The 24,396-nt window shown below is 43.7% G+C and overlaps 1 protein-coding gene across 6 annotated transcripts in view; it reads left to right on the plus strand.

Moving 5' to 3' along the window:
- The first annotated feature begins 254 nt into the window (after positions 1-254).
- The window catches only part of LOC116430907 (uncharacterized), a 348,971-nt gene continuing 324,829 nt past the window's right edge, over positions 255-24,396 (plus strand). For 2 of the 6 annotated variants that reach the window (XM_076367565.1, XM_031985600.2), the window contains exons 1-2: positions 255-816; positions 1,420-1,905. The gene's annotated coding sequence lies outside the window, so the exon portion shown is untranslated. The other 4 variants (XM_031985602.2, XM_031985601.2, XM_031985605.2 and 1 more) reach the window with 4 other exon arrangements.

Genomic DNA, 24,396 nt, shown 5'->3' on the forward strand with positions numbered 1-24,396 from the left:
GGTGGACTACCAGCAGGGGAAGCGGGGCGAGGAAGGTGGGCCGTGTGTTCGTAAGAGGGAAGAGCAAGAGGCAAGAGGGTGGCGGCTGCGAAGTATTGGTGGCTAGGGTGTGCGGGGCGTCAAGGGAGTGAAACGGCAAGGGGGCTTCGACGGGACGGCGAGGGAGGCCAGGAGCGCGGGAGGGGGAGCGGCAGGGAGGGCGGGAGGGAAGGAGCGCGCTATCGGCGAGCGCCTCCGTTCGGCCGAGTCGGTCGAGTCGGCCGACGTCGGCCTCGATCAGCCGCTCGGCGCTCAGTTCGAGTCGGACCTCCGTCGTAGTCGGATTGTGTCGTACTGCCGCGCTATCTCTCTCTCTTTCTCTCTTTTCTCCTTCTCTCTTCCTCTCGCTCCCTCCCGCGGGCACGCGCGCGCGCGCGTCACAGTGTATATGTGTGTTCCCTGTTCTCCCTTTGTGTGTGTCTCCCCCCCTTCGCCCCGCGACGACAACGAGTTCCGCCCAGTGAGAAAAGAGTCGAGCCCAGCTTTCCTGCAAACAAGACGCGTCCTCGACACGGCAGTTGTTTGTTTTCTGGTTTCGCGGTGTCGCGGTTGACACAAACAGCGAGCCCGAGGAACGAGGAAAGGTCCCGTCCGTGCTGCCGCGTCGCGAAGAGAGGAGGAGAGGCAACGAGGAGAGCCCGCGTGTTACCGTTGTGCGGCGGGTTCGTCGTGTTTCGTCACCGGCGACGGACGTCGCAGACGTTCTTCGTCGTTGTCGTCGTTGTTGTCGTTGTTGCTGGTCAGAAGATTTTCCAGTCGACCGAACGGGAGAAGTAGGTTAGGCGCACCGGCGGCTTTCGCGTCCGCAGTAACGCGTATATTCCACGACACCCAGTCTTTTACCGGGCCCCGGTCCGCGAGTGTATACCAATCCCGATTTCTGGTGACGTTCAACCAACGCGCACTTCTTTTACGTAACGAAAGCGCGTTAGAACGCGCGCGTGCGCTGTACATACGGTACTCGTCTCTCGGTTTCCGTCCTTCTCGTTTCTGCCGTCGCGAGCGAGAATCTTCGATCATCGGTTAGTACATCGCGTCCTCGTGAACGTACGCGTTCCATCGCATCGCTCGCTCAGTTTTCGTCTCCGTTGGCCACGCAGCGTGTCCCCACGCAGAGATCCCGGTGACGCATCCGGTTTCCCGTTGGTCACGGGTCGTTTCGCGAGGCAACCGTGCCGATCTGGCTCCGCGTGTTTCGATTTTCCCGCTGTCCCCCCGGCTGGTCTCCATCGTCCGATAATCGATACCGTTCGATTTCTTTCGATTCTCGAACCGTACGTATAGCGACGGAACGAGGCGCGCGTCGGCTGTCCCGCGGACGCGCCAGTTTCTCCCGAGTATTTGTCGAGTGCGGTTGCGAGTAACGTTCGTGCTTTTCAGTAAAGGAGTATTCCTCGCCCCGGATACAATAGCCCAGACGGTTTATGTACACACGCGCAGAGACGTTGGAAACCCGGTGCTATTCAATCAACGACTCGTCCGCTGCATCGAGTACTCTTCATTGATGCAGCCTTGTATTGTTTGTGGTGCTTCTCTTTCCTCGTGAAAGGTGTGCTTCGTTTAAACCTGCAAGGTGGTGCGACTGTTTCTCTCTTGTGTGCGTGATCTGAATCAGTGATTCGAGGGAAATGGCCGATATTGGTCGGCGATAAAGAAAAAGTAGAAAGAAAAAAGTATGTATATGTATATATGTGTATGTATATACATATATATATCTATGTAAAAGAAAGAAAGAAAAGAAAGTGAGAGTTTTATAACAAGTGCAGTACTACGTTTATCGTTCACTGTGGATTATTGGATATACTATACCGCTCTCGTCCCAGCGACCTGCCGACGGAGCGCAACATCGCCGCCGCCACGATTTATGTAAGTAAGGGAATACTATCTTAAACGTTCCTTTCGCGATTGCGATCGATACGAGTACACGGTCTGTCGACGACGCGAGTGATATCCGGTCTACGGTCGCGCGGATATCGTTCCTGTGCTTTTCCCGGAAACTCTCGATCGTATTTATATTTTCTCCGATCGACTTCTTTTTTTACGACGCATTTCAATTTTGTTTCTTTATTGTTTTTCGTGTTTGCGAATCCATCCTCGCGATTCGTCGCCAAGTGATGAGGATAACGAGCGTGAAAAGAACCTTCGAGCAATTGCGTCATCGACAAAGTCGTACGTTGCGAACAAGTTCGTATTTCGAGCGCAATATTCGTTACCAAGCTCAGAACGTCGTCGCTTCGGGTCCCGTCATCGAAACGATTCTCGATATGATCGTTTTTGTTACATTGTTGTCGGATTCATATCTTCAAGTTCTAGAGAAACGTATTTCCACGTTTGTAACCTTACGTGGGGATGTCCATAAACAGCAGTCTGACTGTGTATATACGTATTTTAATTTTTAACACGTCAAGTGCCGTGGGGGTCACAGGTAACCTCAAACCGAATCGAATTACTATAATTCACACAATTAAACGATGATTATTTAAAAACTGTTCCATATTAAAAACAATGCAACCCAAGGCGATGACGTTTAGCCAAGTATCCGCGCAACAATGATAACGCAATTCAATCAAGTACTTTGATAATATATTTTTTTTCTAATTCGTGTATTTTGCTCCGTAAAATCGTTCGGCATTCAACGTGTTAATGTGTAAACGGTCGAAGTATGATGTTTTCGAATAAATGATTTCAATCGCAGTTATTCGATTGGCTAACATGTTCAGCGACAGGAGCCGCGTAGGTTACGTATTTCATATGACAACTAGATGGAGAAATCTGAAACGGAAATCGCTGGAAATTCATTTCCAGTTCTCGATTCGTTCATTCCGTAATGCAGATTAATTAATAAACAAACACCTGGTAACAAGTAATTTCTTTTCCTCTGAAAAAGCGGTCGCACTTTCCGGGTAACCTAATATCTTGAAACTGGGCAACATTTGAAAATCGTTTTTAACCGTTCACGGGATATCGATACCCTGGGAATAATGATTAGGTTAGGGGCCAGTTTCGAGTAGCAGGGAAATTGAATTGGCTTCGGTACTGTTCTTGGCAACAATCATGACAGTCGAATATAATCCGCGACCGCTATAAACTCCGTACCGGCAATTGTTCTCTCAGCTGTACCGTATTTGTAAACAAATTTTTTTACAAATGTCAGCCGAAATATTTTTTTTCACGGTGCGCCGGTTCCATTCTCTCGCTTTTTTTTCACTGATCCGGGTGAAGTTAGCCCCGCCGATATTTTATTGAAACGTATATCAGGTCGGCGCATTCGAAACGTCACTTTATATGACAGTTCGTGAAAGCTCGCGACTGGTTTATGAAGTTATTTATAGAACTTGAAGTTAATAACGGTTCTCGGAACATTTAAAAAAAAAGGATAATAATTCTTTGAAGAATGGAAATGTCTGTGCAACATTTTCGCGGGACCCGAGCGACGCGCGGAGCAATGTTATAATCGATGAAATATATTCGTCGTCAGCCTCGACGTATGACAGCTTGCGTTATCGCGCATCGGGATCATGCTTTAAATTCATTCATTTTAAACTACGCGCGCTGGGTATCACCCGTTTCTCTTCGGCACGGTATCGAACAATGTATCAATGAGTGTTGCGCAATCTTATAAGCAGATAAACACGTGGTATACAATGGAACAGGTACAATAAAACCAGCGAAATATGAAAATCCGCACGAATGAAGTTTATCAAACTGATTATTTATTTCACGAAAATTTTAATGGAAATCGAAGTTGGACACAATTTATTAGACTATTCAATGACAAATACACACCGAGTATTATCAGTACTTAAATATTCAATTTCAGTGATTAAACAATTATTTAGTTACTTTTTAATTGAAAAACAAATTATTCCTTCCTCTTCATCTGTAATTTCTTTCAAAAGTATAAGCATTCCTGTAACGATGGGGTTTTCTGTTTATGACTTCGTAAAATGCTAAAAATTAATGGAAATGTTTTACGCGTGGAAACTTAACCCCTAGCCGTGTAATGACAAGTGAGATTCGCGATGAAGATTTTGAGTTCGATTCAGTGAAAGTTACTTGTCGTCGTATATAAATCGAAGCAAAAAACAGTTTCGTTATCTTAAATATTGTACTTTCGAAGAAAGTGTATAATTATAAAAAACAGAGAATTCCTGTGTATCTTATCAAACTATTGAAAGTGAAATAGATTTGGCGAGCGCAGCGTGAATAAAATGGTACGGCAAAGGGTTAATAGCGAACTAACTGGTTCACGAGAAAGTGGCCGGCGTCTTCTTTCTCGCGGCCAGAGGTAGAAATTGTTCGCGGAGTTTCTAATCGGTTATGCCTGACACTGAAGGAGTGGTTTTAATCATCCGGCGTGTAACACGAGTTCGAGGAACGCCGATGCCTCTTCGACGATCTATTTAAGATTCTTCGCGCGGAAACGTTATCTTATCGGAGAAAAGCATATTCCCGGGGAGTGAGCTTCGCTCTCGAAAAGTCGTCGCCGCGTCGTCTCGGTCTCTCTTTTATTCCGTTCATTGTTTACGTTCCGCGCCCATCCATTGCCAGAGAATTATTACGAGCAAGAGCAATGTCATCGATGTCGAAATCGCGCGACGCATGTGTTGGCCAATTAAATCCCTCTGGCTGCAGAGCCACCGAGATATCACTGTGAAACGAGAGTTTGACATTGAGTAAAAAATCGGGTATATGAAACACTTGAACTCGGTGGAATCGACTTAATTTTTTATCGCGTAACGGAATCGTTGTGAGATTCACTAACTAATTATGATGCTACGATATCCAGCAATTCCGTTCTAAATTCTTTGAATATTTCATGCTGATTTAAATAACATTTATAGCTCCGTTTGAAACGACAGTGGAAAATCATGTGAGTTTTGCAGACGGAATTGATTTATCGTAAACATTTATTGTTCCCATTAGTGCTGTCCGAATGACGCATTATTTTACCACCAATCATCGGTTGTGCGCAATAAATTTTACATTTCAGTTGCTAAGAACTTTCAGTGTCAACACGGTACAGAGTGTTGATTGATTATAAATTATTTAATCGTGTGCTTCGATCGGGGAACGTTTTGTTCGGAATCGTAACAATTCTCTTTTCGCTTTTTCGTCGATTCGATTGAAGTATACATAGTTCTCGCGTGATTTCCGATGTGTAAGCATAAACGATCTTGTATGTCTCCAGGGTAAGGTAACGCGAAAACATTCGAACGCGTTAAGTAACGCGCATCGAACCACGTGCACCGGTTAAATTAATTTTCGTTAGTCGGTCTGCATGCGCGGGAAACCTTGTTTGAATAATAAATGATCGAGTGACTCGTGATATTCTTCAGCGGCGGGGTGATTGTCGTGAAATAAAGTGGAGGAAACGCATGAAAAATACAAGGTAGCGTCGATGAATGGGGTCGTACTCTCTCCTGCGTGGGTGTTTGAAAAGCGTGCATGGAAATGAGATTAAATTGAAAGGTACCCGCGATACGAGACGAAATTCCAGAAAGTGTAATTAAATATGAAAAGAACTTTTAATACGTAACTGCTTCGTCTACGGTGAGGGGAAGAGAGGGGGGAGGTAGGAGAGAATCCCGCGAAACCGGCGTAGCCAACCACCCCAATCCACTTCCCCTGTTAAACTCCTTTTCTCTCGACAACGTTTTCGTGTAATCGGACTAAATTTTAACGACGCGTTCGAACAGCTGCAATTACGCGTCGCCAGGCCTCCTTTTTGATTGTATTTTAATGATGCTTGCGCGCTCTTTATTCTACATCTATTGACTGTCGGTTTATTGAACCGGTACCTTTAAAAAGTACTCGAGCTGCAGCCGAGAAGATGTTTTACCTTAGTTCCACGATCGTTTGTGAACCGTTCATGCTCACGCAGAATCGTACCTTTTTATAAACAATTCGAAACAATAAATTCATTTATTCCTTCAAGCTTTTCAGCGGTTTAAGGTCAATCGATGAATTCATTGAATACATTCATTAAATTTATTTAATCACGTTCCATTCCGCAGAGTTTCTCTACACTTTTATACTCAATTATACACTTTTATCCGTACAAGTTACATTTCGCTCGCATTCGTTGTGAGATTAAAATCCGCTCGGTCATTTTTATTTGTCCTCAATCTTCGCGTACAGTTAAATTAATCGTTGTATAGATATTCATTGAAGACGCGATGGGTGGAAATGAAAATCGAATTACAAAAATGCCTTGTTCCGTGTTCAGTTAGCAACGCGGGCAAAATGTTCGCGTCGAATTTTTATTTGTTCGTCGTTTAACCCTTTGAGTGCTGAATACTCCCCGCGGAAATGTTCCGTGTGGGCGGAATATTTCTCTGCTCATCTGATGATCAACGAATTATGTTAACTCGTACAATTAATTAAGTTGCAATTAAATTGTAATTGTAATTTCTCAGTTTCATCAGATTGAATAATGCTAAGAAACACGTATATTAATCACATACACTTATAATTATCACCACGCCAGGTATGAGATTAAAAAGATCGAGAAACGCATACATGTGCCCACAGTTCTCAGCGATGGCATTCGCTAGACGCGTATATGCGCCCACAGCATTCAAAGAGTTAACGTTGATGATAACAGGAAATGAATGCTTCGCTTCGAACCGGACGGAGTTCGAACAATAACGCCAAGGTTAATTGTTTTCATGTAAACATCAATGTTCAAAAAGTTGGCCGATCAACGAATTAAAGGATCCACCGGCCTAGGTACCGATTGAATTTCAAGCACTTTTTACTCGGAGCTCATTTACCAATTTGCGTTTGAAATCTTTCCCGGTGGAATCGCCGATTTATTTTCTCGCGAGTTTGGTAACTGACTGAAAACACAGCCCGGGTTTCTTTATGGCCGCCCGACTTTGTGTTTTAATGCAACGTCGTCGATGCGCCCGTCGTTCAACCCTCCCCTAAGTGGCTGCACTTTGCACTGGCGCGGCTTGGAACTTTGAATAATTATTCGCAAAAGCGTAACCGTTTGCAAGCAAATTAATTGCGGGGATGTCCGGGTAACCTCGTTACTTGTCCGCCGCGCGTTCCCCAGCTTCTTCTATCCCTGCGCGCCGCCGTGTCTGGAGGATCCACGCGTGCGGATTGGACACAACGGTGTGCACCAGCCATAAAACGACGCCCTATTACACGGTCCCTGTAAAATTATCGAATTATTAACTACACCGTTTCTTCGTATCGGTGCACCATGCATTCGACGCTTATTGCTTTACGGCGAATCGAATGGCCTAATTTGGCCCTTCGATGCTTCATCGCGGCAAAATGGCGTACAATTTATTGCCCGAAATATCGGCTCGTTTCGCGTACCGGCTTTTTGATCTTCTCTTTCTCCCTCTCTCCCCACCCTCTCTTTCTCTCTTTGTTTTTTTATTTATTTTGTTTTCCTTTTCGGTTTAATATTTCCATGACTGATGACTTCATAGTCATGACGCGAAGAATCGCTTATCTGTTATGACGATGACATTACTAAAAAAAACCGTGATCTTCGGAGAAAATGAGTTTCGAATGTTTCGTATCGAAATGTTAACAGGATAGTAAATGTTAAATTAACATGGTTTATCTTCACATGGACATTCCGAGTTGATGAAATGACAGAACTGTTGGTTGAGTAAATATGGAAACGAAGAGAGTATAGTAGACGTTGAAACAGGATAACAATGACGTAATATCAGCATTCAATCGCTGCGAATTGAATGTTATTGTTGCAGTTAACAATGCGATACATATTAAATCGCCTATACTGTGAAGGCAACCTACAGATGGAATTCATGTTACATTTATGGTCACGTGGATTCAATGAAATGTGGTAGCTTATAATTACATTAAAATATTTGAGAATTAAAATATATGGAAGAATTCGATCATTGTTAATGAACTGTAAAGAACAGGTTTCTCTTTGGCATAAGAACATGACGATACGAAGGTCGACAATTATGAATAGATACTTCAAACGGCAACAAAATATTTTTGAAACGAAAACACATAAGTTCCGTTGTTTTGTTTTATAACCACGAATAGAATGCCTGTAGGAAAACTTAGACGCTTTACTATTTGTTTATCGCATTCCAAGTAAGGTTTCAAAGATGAACAGGGTTTTAATTATTTTATTGTTGTCGGCAAAGTGGGATTCTTGGGCATTTGTAGACGGTTTGCGTCAAGACCATTCTTCGACCGTTCAGAAATTTTTCAACAAAAGCCGATTCCGAGGATCCTAGAATAATTTACGAAGGCACACGGTACGGAAGTTTCCCCGACCACGCGAGTTTCTACGTTTCGAGTGACACGTCTCTTCTAGCTGTAATAACGAATTCAAATGAAGTTAGATTCTCGTTAGTCTTCTGTTATTGACGTGGTATGCTCGAAAGACTGTGCTTCTTTATAAATTAATAGAATCCATCCAACTGTCTCTCTATACGTGGGAATTTATGCAAAGGTTAATTAACAATGTATGACACACGCGTATGGTTTTTTCTGTTCGAATCGTAGGACGATTCTGTTAATAAAAAGAATGCGGGAAAGTGTTGCGGCCACGGTCAGGCGCGGTTGCGCAATTCAGAATATAATTAAAGATAGGCCTCAGTCGCAGCGTTCGATTGCACCAGTTATGGCAACGATGCGTCCGGTTCTTATCTTTCTCGCACACGAGTGACGTTAACCTTGTATTTTTGTCGAGCGCACTTGACGATCATCGTTTCCAACTACGAAGAAGGTACGATTGTACTCGCGAGTACTGGATTTCTTTCGATGTTTTTTAATCCTGCGCTATTTGGCAGTCCAATGTTTTCCATATAACGTTTTGTAACGTGTTGATCGTCGAGCAATTTTATCATTATACGAAGAATACAGAAACAATACATAAAATTGTTGAATCGAGTTGTATTACCCTACTTTGTGCATTTACCACTTCGAGATTTGCTAATCGATGGTACAATAGTATTCATATCGACAAGTTTCCAAATATAATTTATTCGGATAAGTTATCCTGTGATCTACCACCCGTGTCCGTCGTTGCAGTTAATGAATTAACGTTATTCCTACTGCAAAACCATTTTTATCAACGCCGACTTTGCTAATCGCGTTTTCATAACAGCTCGCGTCTTACCGATAATTGCTTTTGCTTAAAATAACTCGTTTCAATCATGAAATGAGAAATGAACCCAGTAACGTTATGACTGGAATATTAAAACAAATTTATATTAAAATTCAGAAAGGAATATAGTACGAGTATTTGGATAATTTTAGTTTCTATAAATAGAGATCAAGAAAACCGTTTTCACGTTTAAATATTTATGTACATGTAAATGTTATGTATATCCTTCGTTCTTCGGTTTCACAACTTTGTAGAGATAAGTAATTGCATAGAATTACTTTTTTAAATTGGTAACTATCAAGAAACCTTGTTCAAATGTTAAAAATACTCTTTGCACGTAAGGCTACACGTTTAAAATATTCTACTGTGGAAAGTATAATAAAGTGACATTGAAATCACCAATACAATTTCACAGACGCCGCTTCGACCGACAAAAATTCACCGAAATCAGATCTATTCAATAACAACGTCGAGCGACAATAACTCCGAAAAACATGCTTACGTATTCACCAACTCGTATACATGGCCAATGAGGTGTGAAGGCAAGAAGTATACAAAACACCTTGACCTTTCGTCGTCGAAAGTGCAATCACCGGGAAAAATATCGATACATTGTCAGTCAATGCTGTAGTCGATCGACGGTAGTGTCGATTAAACTTTATCCCAGCGAAGAGTAATCGATGAAGCTTAGTTTCTGGCAAATCCTTGACACACGATTCCAATGCAGCCGGTGATGAATCGCGTTCCGAGCGGCATCGTGATAAACGGCGAAACTTCTTTTGTAAACACAGCTACTCGGTGCGGTAATGATTCCTTGCCAAGCGATCGTGCATGCGTCAGCCAGCCAGTCAGCCAGCCAGCGGCTGCATAAATCGGTCGAGCACAATGTGCCATTTTGTGGGAATACACTTATCGCGAAGCCAGGTTCCAGGAAAAGCATTTCGTTAGGGGGTAATTTATCGATTCGTTTTCACGTGACCGGCAATTGGCCGCAATTTACGCGGCCTGTAATTTGACACGTTGCTTATGCTCCGAGATATTTGGCGGGAAAATACTCTCGAACGTATAGGATTCCGGGAACGCTGGGGTTTTTCGAGGCGAACGAGGAGGGTGGAGAGTTAGAGGAAGCAGAAGGAGAAGAAGAAGTTCAAGACTGAGATGTTGGGAACAAGGTTTCTAGGAATGCAGGCGTCGGAGTGGCTGAGTGGCCGCTCAAGTGTACGCTTGTGTGCGGGGTTGAGAGTTCTCCAGGATAGCCAGTGCGTGGTGAGAAATGTGCAGTCGGGCCCTGAGCCTGTGAAAAGAATATAGAAAGCTGTTAATCTACGTGACCCGAACCTTCTCTATTATTATTCACGAGGCGATCAACGGTTAAGTCTTTTAGCGGCGTATTAATCACAGGAGATTGCTGTTTAAATCACGACCTGAATTCTTTCTTCGATTCGTAGAACGTTCATTCGGCGGCTTGAAAAACGCGAACCGAAGGATTGTTTCAGTGGTAAGACCAACTAATGAAATTAAAGGATAAATTGGATTAAATATAACTTAGATCCGGAAAAGTAGCGCAGAAGTTATCCGTGGTTCGCGTATAGATTATGGAACGATGAACGCGTTTGCCGAACGTCCTTTCCCGTTCAACGACCTAGACATAGTCCGCGCTTTAATATAAAAACTTTCCTCTTTCAGCTAAATTCAACGCCGCACCGTGTCGGCCGCGTGCAAGAGCCGTAGAGGTCGTCAACTTTCCTTTTTCACTCGCGAATTTAGCAAGAATCCCAGCGTGGTTTTGCGCGCTACCGCGCTCGCGCGTACGTACCGAGAAATAAGTATGAGAATGAAGATATACGTTCCGGCGCGCGCTTATATACATTCGAAAAAGGATCCTCCGGTCGCGTGTTCAGCATTGCTCCGCCTAAGCCGACGAGATTTATGCGGTAAGCTTCGAGGCGACTTCGTCATAAGGACGGCCCCTCTCTCCTGCTTACCTCGAAATCGATATAGGCCCCTTACGATGTGTCCCGCTACGTATTCCCGGCTCCGTTTCGAGGATTTTAATCTTCGAGGATATTAAATAGACGCGACGCTTGGTTTTCTCCCTTTTACGCTTTATCCGGCCCGCGCATCTCTCTTCCCTTCTCCCCAGCGAAAGGAAGTTTTACAACGCGTGTATCACCTTTCGAAGGATAAAACGCACGTGTATTAAATCACCCGGCTAATAACCAATTAGAGGCAAACAATATTTCTGTGATTTTCTTCTTCTCTGAGAGAATCTCTATAATTGAGAAAGTCTTCCGAGATCTTGGTTAGAACTCGAGTCGCGTTATTTTCTTTGATGTTACATGAGGCCGATAACGATTTGAAAATAATTGGAATAATGAAACTGAAAATAGCCGAGTCGAACGGTAACAGGTTTAAAGGTCAAACCGGCGAAACGGGTGCTGTATAATTTTCCATCGCTTCGTAGGCGAACGGTTCGATTTGCCGGAAACGTGGAAAGACCTGCCTTTCACGATGAAAATTCAGCCCGATAGAAAATGCCATTAACGTTCGCTGTGACCGGGAACTCTTGGTGTCTTCTATTTTTTTTCCTCGTCGTTTTCTCTTTGTTCGAGTTTACGGGGATACTCACGGCGGCGAGCGAGGAACCGTTCCATTGTGCGATCGTGTGCGTATAATAAAAGGTTACAAAGGTCAGCGAACATTCGAGAAACTCGACCTCCCTTTTGTGAATGAAAGCGGCGAGCAGGGAAATTTTTCAGACGCCAGAAAAATGTCCTCACGATTTGTGAGCAGGTGTCGAGAATTGGACCTGCTCCCGTCCCATCCTCTTTTCAAACCATTCTTCGATGTCACGCCGAGCAACATGTCCGAGTTCGCGTGAAATCTGTCGCCTTCCGTGTCCCTCAATAAATCTACTCTTTCCTTTGCAATATCTAAAAATTAGATTTATTTTGCTGTTATTAGCGAACGTATTTATAGATGTTCGTAAATGTAGAATATAGGCTGCAGTTTAAGTATAGATAAAGGTCTAGTCATGTCGTTTGTAAACATTTCCGTAGGTTAACTTGTGGCCAGAGTGATAACATTCAAATATAAAAATTGCATTCCATTAAATTTAATGAAAACGTTGTTAAGTTTTATATCTCGTCGCGCATGCAAACCGTGAATGCATAAAATCCCAACAGTTTGCTGATAACAAATGTATTCCACGATTGATTAACTAAAATACACTGAAATATAATCCTAAGGTCGAGTATGCACTCTTAAGTGTTCTTTCGTAACGCTTTATCTCGGCTCTTTGTGGAGTATCTTTCAGCAAAATAGTCGATCTATGGTTTGAAAGAGAGCTTAATAGAGTTCCATAAGCAAATGAAACTGACCTTTTGTTATGCCATTGAGCTGTCTACTGTCTTTACTTAGAAGACATCGAAACACTTCATAAAGGGTTGAATGAATAAACTTACTACAGGGTTCGCTGATGATCTACACCATTACCACTTAGCCAATGCGAATCTTATTATCTTTTCAAGAGTATAATTGCATCATCGTCTGAACTTTAATCTCCGAGAATTTCATTCTACTTACGATGAAATTTGCTTTTCAATTTTAAAGAGGAAAGACGCGAACGCGTGAATCATAGGTCTTACGCGAATCATTCGATTATGTACAAATCGAGAAAGAAATCTCACGGGAAAGGTGTTCGCGAGTCCTTGCGAGTATCAGCGGTGTAATCGAGGCATCCGTACTCGTGCGGTACACGTGTACCATGTGTCAGGGCGGGTAAGATCGTCAAGGCGGTTCTTCTTTCTCGTATCCACTAAGCGTGAGTAGCTGACGGGGCTCTCTCGAAGGTTACCCGATCGGTTCGGTGTAAATGAATCCAGCTAATTCGACCGAAGCCAATGCTGACCGCTACGATCGCCTAATTCCATCGTTCCAGGTATACATATACTAAAAAAGTGCGCTCCGTCGTGCAGGTACCAAAGTCCACGATCGTTGTCTCGAATCCTGGATCGCACAGGTGTTGCGTATTGGCTCGAGATATAAATAACTTCAGTCGACGCTGAGAAACCATTAAGTAATAATGAACCGACGATAATAATGAACATGTTCACGCCGAATAACAAGTACCTTTGAATCGGATAACAATTAAGTAATGCGATGAATATTTATCGTAATCCACGATCGACACGAATTCGAGAAATTCAAATGAGGATAATCTCTGATTTAATCCGAAGTTCTTTCCGCGAATCAATATTACCAGATTTGTTTGTTTATATAACCGCATAATTAAGTGGGGCAAGAGAAAGATTCTTTCATTATAACCACATTCTCATGAGTCCGATAATTGGATCATACCAAATATTATTATAAGCTTACGGTTTCAAAAATGCGTGCAAGCTGTTGAAAGCTGCGGTAATGACTCCCTAATAGACCACCGCGTCGAATTTCAATCGGGACAATGAATCTGACGTATCTCGCCTCAATAAATCCTTCTCCCTCGATCGAACCACCGAAATATCTGCAATTGAAACCGAACAGACGGACCGGCAACGAAACATTACTCCGCGTTCAAATCGACGAATCGCGGTGGCTCGCGAACGCCGCGTGAATTTATAGGAAATAAATCCCGTCTCGGGACGAGGCGCGAGAACAAAGGGCGTGGAACCGTTGAGATTAAAACATACACTCGACTGCTCATTTTTTATAACCGTTATGAGATAGTGGACGGATTATCATAATGGTAGCCAGTTCCGCGAAACTTCTTTTGATCGTACTCCGCGAGAGACGAAGGCTCTCCATTGTTGAGTTCGGAGTAGATTTATGATGCGATCCACTTTGCCCCCGCTTCTCGCTTCCGGTTATTACGCGAAAGTCGGGCAAGAAAAGCCCAACTAGGATACGCGCCGGTACTTGGCCAGAGGTGGTGCCGACGGATAGGGGGTGGGAGGTGGGTGAGAGGCGAGAGGGCTTCTTAAAAGAAAGAACTGCAGCGAACAGATCCAATCTGGGAAGATTCGTTTCGTGTTCGCTGTGCTCTACGCTCCCCGGAACGATCGAGGGTGGAAAACCGAGGGTAAATTCCCGCGAATCAACGGGCTCCCTCCGACGATATTCGTCGATTTAATCGTGCGATATCGCACGCCGGTGATAAATATTGCCACGAGAACGGGCCGCGTTTTTTAAACGAAGTGATTCAAACCTCGCTCCTTTCCTTATTATGATTGTTTATGAAATGTAATCTTCCTCTTATGTGGGGATGAAAGATACTTAATGTATACGAATGATGTTAATAAAAACGAGACGCGCAACAAATACGAGAAGGCGACGAGAAGGAAAACACAAAAATTTATGTAGACTCGGTGTAGGATGAAATAATGAAAGTAAACTGTTGTAAATGAAAGAACGAGACGCAGGTGCGTAGTCGTTAAATGCAAATCAAACGAAAAATCGAAATTGCTCGAATGGATAAATTGGAAGCAGTAATTGGAATGTGAAATCTCGGTACATCCCTTATCAGCGGACTTTCAACGGATTTCTTCGTTCTTGAAGTATTCCAATTACCTTTCGCCATAGAAAGTATTCCTAAATTGAGGATTCCGCTCCCATTCTGGCCTTCACAAGTTTTTATTGCGGAACTTCTAAGATCTTCACCACCGGTGCCCTTCTGGCCTACAAGATTCCGTTAAGCTGGCCTCGTGCTTCTGTTGCAATCAACCGCGGTTTGCGAAGACGCGGAATGGGGCATTCCTAAACGGGGCCCGCGAACAACAGAAAATTTCAATTGAAAGAACGACAGAGATTTAAATCCAGGAAACGACCAATTGAACTTCCTTGCAGTAAACATATTGTTCGGGGAATTTCACCGAGCTCGCCGGCTCGGAACATCTGTTACGCAGAGCGGTTTTAGTTTAGCGACACTTTGCTCCGAGGGAAACACCGTTTAGTTTTTGCTACCGGGATAGCCAAGGACAGTTCTCTGTTTAACGGTCGGGTGGAAACGGAAATCGTATTTGCTCGGATCTATCATTATTTTCTGACGGGAAGCTTATTTCTGGCCAATGTATTTCCACCGTTTTAATCTTCATTCGAATTGTTTGCGTTGAATACAGCAGGCATTGCGCCCACCACATCGGCTCGCATTAACAGAATTCGTATCCTGATATTTATAAACCATTCCAGCCGCCAGAAATAATCCACGAATAGCGTTCGACCGTTAACTTAATTGCAATCCACCGTGTCAATCCATTAACTGTTTCTCTCTGGCGTTCTATTTCCGTTCCTCTTTCGACCTACCTTTCCCTGCCTCCGTTTCTCTCTCGCCTTCCCGCTCTCTCTTTCTCTTTCTCTCGTTCTTTCTCGTACTCTTGCACACGCTCTTGCTCTCTCCGTCTCTGTCTCTCCGTTCCGCCGTTACCACGCGGAACGTTCTCCATGCAAATTCGCTGGAACATCGTAACAGACGTTTCTCCAGTGAATCGTTTCTCCCGAAGCGAACGCTACCAGGACATAAGCCCGCGCGTCTCGCTATCAGTTTCGAAGGATAGAGCATATAATGTTGAAATAAAATGAACACGAGGCGAATAGAACGCCGCCAGAAATGGAGACATCGAACTACCAGATTTATCGCCGGGACGGGGTCGCGTACACGCGTCTTTTCCCTTTTATATGCGCTCCTACATATAACGCGTGTGTCGTATGGATAGCGATGGGATCAAACGTCTCTTAAGCGTTATCGGGATTCAGCGGGAAACGCGTTCGAATTCTATACGGTAACGGGTAATAGAAATCCGTAGTTAAATGTCGAGTTTCAGTCAGTTGGCAACTTCGTTAGTTTAGATAGCGATCTACGATATTTTCTGTTTACTGTTCGAATCATTTGTGTATTCCGTTGCACTTGTTTTTATCGTTAAATGTGCTAATAACGGATAAACAAAAATACAGTCTCAACTTTGCGACGAATATGGAGGTAGAGCTTCGTACAATAAGAATCATCAGTAAGATGATTCACGTCAGATTATACTGTAGTGATTCAAATGACGCTTTTAAAATTTATGAGTTTTTTGAACTTACGGACGTATACAAAGGGTGTGTCGCATCGATCCTTCCTATTCTCTTTAAAATTAAAACTATAACAAAAATCTTTATTATTTCCATGATCTATCGATATGTTTTACCTACCACAGTAAACGCATCAACAATTCCTTCCACCGCTTAAATAATTAAAACTTTTAGACCACCATTAGATAAAAGTTGATCACGTTATTACTAAAACAAACAGAATTCTGATTGAAAAAATATAAAATACACTAAGCAAAGAATTCGATCACGAGTAGGTTCTAACTATTTTCAATCTTTCACGCACCTGCGAGCAGGGAGAAAAGGGTGGCTGCAGAAGGGACACCGTGTATATCCCCCGAATTCCCTTCGGGACGGCAGGATGTTGGGTCGGTGGATGTTTGACGTTGAACAATGCTTGCTCAGCCGCGCTATCCGCGTCGTGATATATTCGTAGTCTATCGTCAGCGGCGAGAGAGACGTAGGATGAAGGAGAGGGAGAGAAGAGGAGAATGTCCGTGAAAAATCGTTCCGTGAGCGTCTCTCGTCTCACGCGACGAGCAACAGTGACGTGGCGGGACGAGAACGAACGCGAAACGAGGTCTCGCCCGTGTACCGGTAACGCGGTGCTCTCTCCCACCCTTGCACCGCTTCATCCCCTCCGAATATACATATTTACCGGGAACCGAGCCGTTTATCGAGCGAATTGAAAAGAGTTTGCGTAAAGGATCGCTGGCGGGAACGATTAGATAGTAACTCGAAATAGATAGTCCCCGTCCGGTCTTTCTAAGGGTGCGGGAAATTCGAGCGTCAGACACTTCGATTATTTTTACCCTTGTTTAGACAATCGAAGCGTTTGCCCTGTCGTGAAGGGCTATACTGTTCACCAGTTTTTAAGGTGAATTTTATTTTAAGAAAGTAAACGATCGTAGCTAACGTTTAAAAATATTTTCTTATTTGCGATGATCGTAGCGTAAATATGGAGAAAGTGAAACGAATCGAGTTACACTTTTCTATTTAAAAAAGTTGTAACTTGATAAGATAAGGACTGTGAAAATGATTATGGATACGTTGGATAAGAAATAGATCAATAGAAAATGATCGAATAAAATGTTTAAAGCGTGTAAGCAAATTAAAACGCGGGTTCGGCGTTCATTTTTGTGGACATTGACCGTCGGTCAACGTGCTAAGAACGAAGTCCTAGCGGTTGTTTTCGTTGGGACTCTTTGGTACGACACGATCGAAAGCGTGATAGGATCGTACAGAACCTCGCGCAGTGGATGCAGTGACGAAGCTTTTTCAACCCTCGGGGAGGAGTCGAAATGATTCACAGTGTCCTTTTGGGTCTCCTATCTGTTGGGTTATAAAAATCGTATGGCTGAAGACGTTGCATGGGTAGGTCTGTTGAGATTACCAAATGGTTGACTCATTTTTCTAAATTGATTCTGGTTCTGTTCTCTAACCAGCAACTCCAGACAGAAAAAGAGATGTTCCAGAAGTTCGCACGGTGACGTATACGATTTAAGCAATAAATTCTTTTAAATAGTTCCGTGTTCGTCGTGCGCATAGTACAGTTCTAGAATGTTGTTTTTTATCTTCTCCTTGGAAACTAAAGATCGATAAGAGTTTAATGACTTTAGAAGCGTTGTGTTTAGTTAATCGCAGTAGACGCAAAAGTTTGCACGCTCGGTCTTCAATCTCTCAACGAACTTTCTGCAGGAAAGTTAAATGGCCAATAAACAATCAGAATTTAAGTTTGCTGTTTTATAATGGGTCGACATTGGAGACAGAACCGAAATAGGTTCCATTTTCTCGTTCCATTTTTCCATAATTTTAGTTCTATTTTTATAATTGTAGCATCAGTGATGTAATTTTATCGGTTTAATACAAATAAAAAAATGTTATACATGAATGCTCCAAATCGATAAAACTAGTCCAATTTCCGTCGCGTTTGGACTCATTTTAATCGGAAGAATCTTAGCAACCCAATGGTGTATATTTATTTTTCTTCAGTCACTACATAGCTTTGAAGTATCGAATCCTAACCGTCGCTGCTCGATGTACTGCGTCCATCTCGTTTGCGATCGTTTTATTTATTCTCTCACTTAGCCGAGCCGTGTTCAAGTCAAACAACTATATGTAAATACCTCGCACGCCAGAATTTTAGTACTGGTTCCTGAGTTTTGTGAAATTTAAGCGGGGTATCACTGTATCTCGCAACGTACCGCATTACGATTCGCAGAATTTTTAACAAACGTAATTCCATTAAGTTGCCTCCCCCAAAAAAAGGAGGGAGGAAAAAAAATATACAGGTGCTCACCGGGATAGGATAAAAGAGAGACCATTGATATTTCCGGCGGTATAATCCTGCTTGTCGGACGATTCCAGGAGTGGTGGTAGGGAAGGGTCGGGCGCGGGTCTGGGTAGGAGCGGGCAGGGACAAACCATCGCAATAAAGGATTCGTCGACCCTGGAAAACCTTCCCAACGGAGCGAGAAGCGAGCTTCGAAAAAGGAACGAGAGAAAGAGAGAAAAAAAGGAGGGACAGAAAGACAGAAAGAGAGAGACAACAAAGAATAAAAATGTCGAGCACCTCGCGACTGACACTCGCGGCAAATAATTCTCGCGAAAACTAATTTCAATTTATGATTCCGTTATCAGAAAACGACGGCGCGAGCGTACTGGTCCGCGACCCGGTTGGTTTTACTCCGTTTCACCTAATTAGAGACCGCGTTTCTCAGTGTAACCTCTGCATATTGTATTCTTCAAGTACTTTCAAGCGTGCTGCGTGCACGTTCTATCTTCCCTCCTTCTGCGGCAGTTTACTCTTTCACGAACAAAAATGGATGCACGTAATCGTATGATTCTTTTACGGCACGTTTAATCTCCTCCATTCACGGAGCAAATTTTGTCGGCTTTTTAAATACGTTAATATTCCCAGCTACGTCGCTCGTCGCGAGTGAACTCATAAGTGGCGCGTTATTTTTTCATGCCGTTTTAATTTTTCTTCCGTGCGATGCCGACGAATTATGTTAACGAATTTTTCGAACTCGAAATCCGGATTTCGCGGACTCTTTAACATTGTAGAGTTCATTGAAAAGCAAAATATTCGCAGATTGGAGGTTATAAATATTAACCACATTTCCGTTTTATTCATCGCCGCGAAACATGTCCATTGTTTCCTGCACATCCGTCGATGCCTCGGCACGGCAAATCTATACGAATAGAATCCACGATATAAATTCAACTTCATCGGCGATTCAATTAAATAATACAGCGATCGAACGGGAAACGAACATTAAACATTCGTCGGAATAGGATCGGGGCGCTCCGAATTACACACGGCGGAAATAAAGATTTCCCGACTCGATTTAATGAAAATCGTGTGGAATCATAGAGTATCGATCAACCTAGCCGCAACTCCCCGTGCTGCTGTCGCTCTCTCCGGTGCATTTTACGGAAAAACTTTCCCCTCCGACCTGTCACAGGGAAAATCGATCGTTAATACATGACCGTACGCCGCGGCGTTTCGGAACGGTGGCGAAAGTCGGGCTCCGGGGAGGGAGAAACACCGGCGGGGACTTAACGAGGAGAGAAAGAGAGAGAAGTGGGCGAAGCTTCGCGTACGATTGATCGATTGCGTCCCGCGAGAAGTGACCAGCGAATAGAATTCGGGAAAGAAAGCGCAAAGAGGTGGGTCGGCGGGGAGTGGGCGCGGCAGGGTGAAGGGATAAAGGCTAGTCAGGGGGTTCGGATAGAGAAACCACAGAGATTTGTTTATACGCCCGTGATACTATGGCAATTTATCACCACGATTGCGGAGGGCAAGAGGGAATGGGTGAAAAGGGATAAGAGCGCGCGCGGCTCGGGTCGTGAGCGGATGGCCGGGGGAGGGGAGGATAATCGCGGGTCCTTTGGTAAATAAGGTTATTCCTCCGCCGAGTCGGCACCCATTTCATTCTGTTCCGCCGCTATCTCGACCCATCTTACCCGGGCTTCGTGGCTCTGTGGCTGGGCTCTCTCTTCCTTCTCGTTTTCTCGTCCATATTCACACTCGACCACGAGCGGGGAACGATTTGTTGGAATTAAGCGGTATTTCAGCGGACCGCGACCGGTTGCGACTTTTCGACGCGGAGTCTTTCTCAAATTATGAGTAAATCGCATCGTTACTGCGGCTGACAAGAGGAGTTGAGACCTATTGCTGGATGCTAAGCGATTTTTGATCAGGATCGGTGGTTGTTGAATTTGTATTGCAGACGGTTCCTTTGTTAAGTGCATCAGTATATAATTCACTGAAGTCTTGTTATCGAGTTTTTATTGATTTGTAGAGGATTGCAGTTTGAGATGATGCTATTTGTGATCTTTAAAAGTCTGCGTTGTATTCTTTCTAAACTGGAAGTCATTTGCAAATGAATAATACAAAAACACTGTGGAACGTAGTTCTATAGCGACCATAACTGAACAGTGCATCCGTTGTGGTGGTATTTCAGTCAGAGTTTTCGTATTGTTATCGGCTCTTTCTCCTCGCCAAACAAACAGAAAATTTCTTTTTAAATCTCATTGTACTCGAAATTCAAGTTTGCTCGTTTCAGCGTTCGATCGACGAGCCAGAGCGTCGGCACGCGAGGCACGAAATAAAAGCCCGTATACACGCGGCTCGGTATCATTTCGGTTTTTCTGTCTAGCCAGGCCTGTGAGTTCGAACCTCGTCCTGGTCAGTTCTCGGCAGTTTGTTTTCCGGTTTAACGAGCAGTCCTTGCCACACGATCGGGTCCTTTGACTCACTGTTTTTTGCCTGCTTTTCATCGTCTGTCCACCCCCGCTCGGTCCCTTTCCGTCCTGCTCCCCTTACCCGTCTGTCCCGCTGTCATTCATCGATCCTTTCGTCGCTTTCTGGTTCTCGTACCATTGCCTTAACGAACTGTTACCCGCTCTGTTAGTACGTATGTTTTCGATTATATCGCTTAAATTACTCGTCACCTCTTCGAATCACTGTTTCCATGGCGATCGTTGTATTTACTCACGTCGAACGATCGGTTGACCAGTAACACGGTCACAGAGTCTTTGTTTACGAAATTCCATCGAGGAGTTTGAACCCAGTGGAACTTTAACAAAGCGAAGTTTTTCTACCTTATCAGACGTTCTGTAAAATTTCAACAAACAGAAATCATCTTACATTTTTTTAAAGATTATCCCATGTCAAATTTTAAGAAGTCGATTTCACGTAGTATTCTTAGGAAAAGAGACATCACGGTTTGTCCGATTCGTTATCTCGGAAACAGCATCAAAATTATTTCGTGAATCATCGATAAACTGCGTGTTCCGCGTCACGCATACCGCTACGCGCCGTAAGCGTATTACACGCACAGCGCACTTCGAGGGGCGTATATTTACGTTCGTCTTAGAGTCGGAGTCGAAGTTTCCAAAAGTAGCAAGTTCCCGCGCCGACGAAGCCGTCGCTCTCGCGCGTAATTCGCGTCCTCGTAACGTCTAAATATTCCTCGCTCCAACGACTGATATTAATTAGCCCCGTCGAACTTACATCGCGCCGCTGTTTATCCGCGTACTGTTCTGGAAACGGAGTCTAATAATCGGCCGTGAATTCGCATCGTTAACGTTCCGCGGAACTTGCGAGGGGAAACAGAAACAGCGCACGGCCATTAGGCGAAGACGAGCTGATAACTCGGTTATCAGCGATTCGTATCGCACCCGGCACCGACGATAATTATATCGTCCATTGTCTGTGCGTCCCGATTCACCCGGTAGTCGGGCAAGAAGTAATCACGTGGCGGTTGGGTTGCCTTTCCTCTAGGTTATTTAATCGTTTAGGTTGTTTATCGCTAGGTTAGCGGAACTCGTCACTTAACTCTAAATTTAAAGCATACAGTTAACGAAAATCATAGATTTCGTGAAAATTATTTATTAGCAATTATTGAACTTTTCTACGATTCACTAATTTGAAATATCTATACTACGCCTGTTTTGCCGGAAATTTATTAAATAAACGAATTATTTAATTTCACGGCTAGTGTGTAGATCAATAATTCTTGACTTAGTAGAGTAATATTGTTTTGTAAGTATAATACGAAAATCAATAGCTAACGTGTTAACATACCTTTCGATATTACTAGTTTCAATAAAAACAGCGATGCAATCGATGTCGATGATCTAGTGTTAACTATCATCCAGTATTATCGTTCTACCAACAGTTAATAAGATATACGCTACGCCTGAAATCGTATTGCCGCGCGATAATGGGATCAACAGCCGGTGATCGATCGCAAACACGTTCCTAGTGTTCCGCAAAAGCGGCAGTGAGTCGCGAGCGTTTTCCCTCTATTACGCGTCGCGATCTAAAAACGGATAAAATGCTTGGGGAAACTTTATAACCTTTTGTTCGCTATGTGACAAGCTTTGCTTTTCATAGTTGTCACCGTTATCTGATGAATAGTAGCAAAATGTTGAAATAAAATTGATAAATATAAATATAGTTATGGTTGTTTTCATCTCCAACTTATTTCTCTTTGTAAGAATATACATGTATAAACCGAAAGATTAATTTATAAAGAACCTTCACTGAATCGTTACTTAAGCTCCAAGAATCAAATGTACAGAACTCTAATATCTGAAAATAATTCATTTAAGAATACAGATTACTTCATTCTCTTTTCAAGGATAAAGTCATTCAACGATAAAGGCTACATCGGGAACGAAAGAGTAGCCGTTACTATTGCGAATGAGTTTCTCCAATATTTCGTAAGCGTTATACGATCGCAGTATCCAGCAGTTTCCACAGTGCTCAGATATTTCCGAGATCGAACAAGAACCGCATCCTTTCCGAATGTTCCACTTTTCCTTCCATCGAGGCGCACGTAACCTCCCACCGAAGGAGATAAGCGGAGAAAAACTCGGGAGGTCTGCAGATATCCAAGAGTGAAATTAATCAGAATTTTACGTCCGCTCGTTCCCAGGCGTGAGATCCTATTGACGCAACCCTGAAAAAAAGCAACCCCGGGAAAAACGTCCGCCAGCCGGAATTCAATTATCCCGCGGAGTAAGGTAACCAGCCATGCACAAACAATTAAACGATTTACTCGATTAACCGCTTAACTGTGTCCGGGAAAAGATAAATGGTTTAACAGTTAACGACCTGGGGATGCTAACGGCCTAGGATCGTCTAGGATCACCGCAGGGAAAAATGAATGAGAGAAAAAGTGGGATGGATAGCAGGGTAGAAGGAAAGCGGGAAAACGGGGGAGGAGAAGGACTGTGTTTCAATTTCCGCTTTCGCTTTTAATTTCACTACTCGGTTTTCCGGCTGGCTCTCGACGGCTGCCTGCCTACGCGCCTCGCAGTCACCATCCTCGCCTCTTCCAACCCCTCCCACGCGTCTTTTCCAACCCCCTCGTAAACTCGGCCCAGGGAATCTCTTCCTCTTGCTTTGTCCCGCGTTTCAAGGGATCCGTAACCGCTTCTTCCCCGTCTTTCCCGTCCCGGTTTTCTCTCGTTTGCCGTCTCCGTTCCGCGCGACAATTCCCCCGCAATAATGGCGGCAGGAGCCGAGCGGCGCACGAGGGCTGACTGGGCTAGCTTTCGTTGTTGCTTCCTAAACGCATACGTCCTCTCTCTTTCTCCTTCTCGCTGTATCTGCTCTCCGCGTTGCTTCGTCCACCCGAGACAGACGTCGCTGGTTTCTTTTCACCCTTCATATCCGGCCGTTGCTCTCTTTGTCAAGAAGCTTCGTTTCTTGTTTCCGCGGAAGTCTTTTACTTACGTTCCCGAGAATATTCCCGTTCGAGAGTGATTTTAGCGAAATGTGTTTGAAATTGAAGTGGAATTCTTGGGGTTTCCTCGTTTTTATCCTCCCCCTATCCCGCCTGGTCTTCGCTTTCCTTTTCTCTCCGCGCGGTTATTTCGTTGATACGTGACGTTCGTGTTCGTGTCCGTTTCGTTTTATTAGGGTCGCGGTGAGGTCTTCGTTTAAAGCGTAAAGTTACGAAAATGTCGCGGATGGGTCAGGTAAGGCTGGCCCCCGAAATGGCTCCGTTGCGCTTTGACCCGTCTTTCCGAGTCGAAATAGGATACGATTTTTATCTGGTATAGTCGGTTAATTTTTAGAACCGATGAGAAAATATATTTTCCTTTTTCTTGAGATAAATTATTAACTGTATTAAATCGAA

The sequence above is a fragment of the Nomia melanderi genome, chromosome 5, assembly GCF_051020985.1.
Source record: "Nomia melanderi isolate GNS246 chromosome 5, iyNomMela1, whole genome shotgun sequence".
Taxonomy (NCBI): domain Eukaryota; kingdom Metazoa; phylum Arthropoda; class Insecta; order Hymenoptera; family Halictidae; genus Nomia; species Nomia melanderi.